We start from the raw sequence: 3856 nt of genomic DNA, 5'->3' as shown, positions 1-3856 counted from the left end.
TTGATCGCAGTAGCAACATACATACATACACACATACACACATATATATTGGACAGTATCCGCAATGCGATCGATCCGATCCGATACGATCCGATCCGATCCGGCAGACAAATGTCTGGTCTTCTGTGTCTGTTTCGTGCTTAGAAACATACTCGTAGATGTTGAGACCGAACGAGTATTAGATATTGTTGTTGTTGTGGTTGGTGTTGTTGTTGTTGCTTTTGAACCAGGGTCCGACCACACAATGGGCGCCGCGTTAGATTGCTAATCGATTTGCTGCTCATTCGATTTTTATTACGTATTCAAATTGGAGCAATTACCACTTGAAACTTGTATGGCATTAAAGTGGGTGTGCCCACTGTACCACCACCACGAGCACCAACAACAACAACAACAACAGCAACAATACCAACAATAATAACAATAACTACATGTAATCAAAAACCTACGACTAGCAACATTTTTTATACCGTGTGCCCATTTAAAGTGGACAGAAAAGAGTCAAATGTGTTTGACAGAAAGTATGTAACATATTTAAATAATTAAACAAAATTTGCCTGCTTCTTTTTATAATTATATTAATTAACTAATACCTTTCATTACATTCAGTAAAGAGGATTAACTTTTTCCCACTTTAGGGCAGGTGAAATAAAGTACACATATATATAAAGTATATATTCCTAATTAATAAATCAAATTTATGCTGGAAGTCTGTCTAAAAGTTTGTTGATTAAAAGTTCTATCGGTGCTATTTTTTATTGCACAATGTATGAACATTTGTGAAATCTGGTACGAATGGGATTACCATATTATGTAGCTTTTTAAGAAACGATCGCTCCCAATTCCAAACTAATGTCTTCAAAAACTTGGTTCCTTAAGAATAAAACTCAGACACAGAAAATTATGAATACTATTTTATGGTCATTATTTTACAATGTGAATGTAGTTTATTATTATTAACACGACCAAATTAATAAAATATTTATCAAACAAACTATTTTATACATACAGAGCCCATTTTGTGCAAATCCGAAAATTATTTTATATTACTGTCAAAGGAACTGTCAGTCGAAAGTTTAATTTATAACAAGTTTTCAATCTTATTTAAAATATGTTATTTTCAGTTAACAATCCTTGTTTAATTGTCCACAGCGAGAGGGTTAAAAGAAGTCGTAGAATAAACAATTTTTTTACATCGACCGAGTACATCCCATAGACAATTAGCTAAATTTAAAATAAATCTTTTTTTTATTATACGCAAATGGGGTTAATATTCTTAGACTTACGTTGAAGTACTTTCATGCCCAGAGTAGAGCTGAGCCCAATGAGAACCAAAATGAGCAATGCCAAGTATTTCATCTTCAGGTAAGTGTTGATTGCAACTGAGCCCAAACCACAGAAGCCACTTCTTATATAGGGGCAAATGCAGGCGCTTATCACTGAGAAGGCATATTCCAAAAGCAAATAAATGCTATTCATGGTTTCTCCCAGAACTAATCAGACAAATCGTTCCTTTATTTCTATACATATGTACATAAATATGTATTTAAATATATATTTGCAGCTACAATATTCTATGAGTTTAAATCTGTATTGTAGGTCAATATGGAAAAAGCAAAGCAATAAATTTGAATTTAATGAGCAACAACTTTTGCAATTAAGCAGAAGAATTATTGTTTGTTTTCAAAATTTTATTTGTTATCACTAAAAGTGTACACTGATAAAAAAAAAGTGTTCTAAAATCAAGATTTTGGTCTCAGAACTAATATTTTTGGCTTAAAAAATGCGTCGAAAACATAAAATTCTTAATTTAAGAGAACACATCTTGATTTTAAGAACATTTTAAATAAGACCAAGTTCTTATTTTAAGAATAAATGTTCTTAAAATTAAAATCAAAAAATAAATAAATTTTTTTAATTTTAAATTTTGATTTATTTACATTTTATTATATTTTAGTAATTTAATAAATGTAATTTTAATTTGTTACGAGGGGGATTCGAACCGCCGCCTACTGCTTCACAACTGAAGCGGCCTCTCTAACCAGAGCGCCACGGTGCGACCATTTGTTTGATACAAAATAGTACCTATTTATACTTTGTTAACAATTTGAGATTTTTATATTAAGATTTTAAAATTATTTGGATTAATAATCTTAGTTTTAGTAATTTTGGTCTTAAAATAATCTTATTTTAAGAACAAAATATTCAAGATGAATATTCTTGATTTAAGAAGTTGGTCTTTTTTTTCAGTGTATATAAATATGTATTTGATTATTTATGATACTATATTTCATGTGTATAAATGTAGATTACAGGTCAATATGCGAAAAGATTGCAAAAAATTAGCAACATGTTTTGGAATTAAGCAGAAAAAAACCCCGACTTAATTTATTGTTTTTGTAGTTTTGCCAAAAGATTAAATTGTTATTTTTTAGTGGTTTTATTTTTGGTGATAACAGTCGCCGGCAGAAAAACAACTTTAATTGTGGCAGGTGTAGACTATAGCTAAAAGGGAAATTGATAGCTGAGTTGACATTTGAACTGGGATTTAGCACATATTTTTGGTTGTTTTTTTAACAATAAATATAGTTGTCTTTCTGCTGCCAACGCAAAGTCCAATTCCAATTTTTTTAGATAATTATTTTGAACTAGCTGAGATGTAATTGTATATGTTGCCATGAGTGAATTTACAACCACATTTAGCTATGTATTAAATATGTGTGCACCACTGTGCACTGAAATTTCTCTAGTAGTGTTTAAATTACCTGCCGGATTTGAAGACAATGGAGCTGAGCAGCCAGAAGGTAACTGGATACCTTCTTTCACAAGAGGAGCAGCAAAAACAAAAATACAAAAACAAAAAAAAAATAAAAATGATATTTCATTCAGTTATTGCCATGCCACAAGTGGCAAGGTATGCAGATATTTCTGTAACCACAGTGGGCAACACTTGCTGCCTGGTTGGCTACCCAGCCTTCTTTTTCCCCCACTAACTTGGCCAACTACCAACTACCAACTGCCAACTACCAACTGCCAACAACCAAGTTGGTTGAGCTCCTCTGACTTGTTGCCAATCACTCAATCAAAACGTCACTTGGCGTGGCAGTTTTGCGTGGCGTTTGTTGGAAAATTGAAATAGAAACGTCAGAATTTCTGCTCTAATTATAAGGCGGTATTTTTTTTACGTACTCGCAGCCAGAGTTTCTTGACTTCTCTATCTGTCTCTCTGTCTCTCTGTCCGTCAGTCAGTCGCTTGCACTGTCTGTGTTTTTCTTCAATGAATTTTGTTGCAGTCTGTGTTGCAAGAAAATTATGCTTTGATGCACTCACGTTAAGCTCACTTTACAGTTACAATTATTGTTTAATATCTTGACTCTCGACTCTTAACAAATACAAAACAAAACAGCAACAGAAAACAGAAAACAAAACCGCATCGCGACTTGCAACTTGCAACTTGCTGCTTTGCAACACTTGCCGCATTTTGTGTGCTTTTTGTTTTCTTGTCTTCTTGTTTTTTTTTTTTTGTCTGTTGCAATTTGAGTCGCACTGGTTTTAATTTGCAATTATTATACATTAATTGTGGGTGGGATGTCTAGGATGTCGCCAGGTTAGAGTTGTTTTTGTCAGTCTTTCCAATTGCAACACCAACATAACTGCTTTAAATTCAGCTGCTGCCAATTGTTGTTGCCAAAATAAAACGAAACGCAAATTGTTTTAGATTGGCCCAAAGCGGCTAACTGTTAACTGTTAACTCTTAACAGCTAAAAGCTAACAGCCAGCAATGGCAAATTACATGTAGTATGTTGCCACGTTTTGTGTCGCTGCTGATTATATAAATCGCCACAGAAATTGGCCA

At 33.0% G+C, this 3856-nt stretch overlaps 1 long non-coding RNA gene across 1 annotated transcript; it reads right to left on the bottom strand.

Annotated features, from left to right (window-relative positions):
* Positions 1–924: 924 nt before the first annotated feature.
* LOC117790984 lies at positions 925–1382 on the bottom strand. Its single transcript, XR_004618012.1, has 2 exons — positions 1287–1382; positions 925–1224 (listed from the first exon to the last, which is right to left on the bottom strand). It is a non-coding gene; the product is annotated as an uncharacterized LOC117790984 (long non-coding RNA).
* Between the last annotated feature and the right edge of the window lie 2474 nt (positions 1383–3856).

The sequence above is a fragment of the Drosophila innubila genome (assembly GCF_004354385.1).
Source record: "Drosophila innubila isolate TH190305 chromosome 3R unlocalized genomic scaffold, UK_Dinn_1.0 2_E_3R, whole genome shotgun sequence".
Lineage (NCBI taxonomy): Eukaryota > Metazoa > Arthropoda > Insecta > Diptera > Drosophilidae > Drosophila > Drosophila innubila.
Note: the sequence above shows the minus strand (reverse complement) of the source record. Positions and strands in the feature narration are given on the sequence as shown.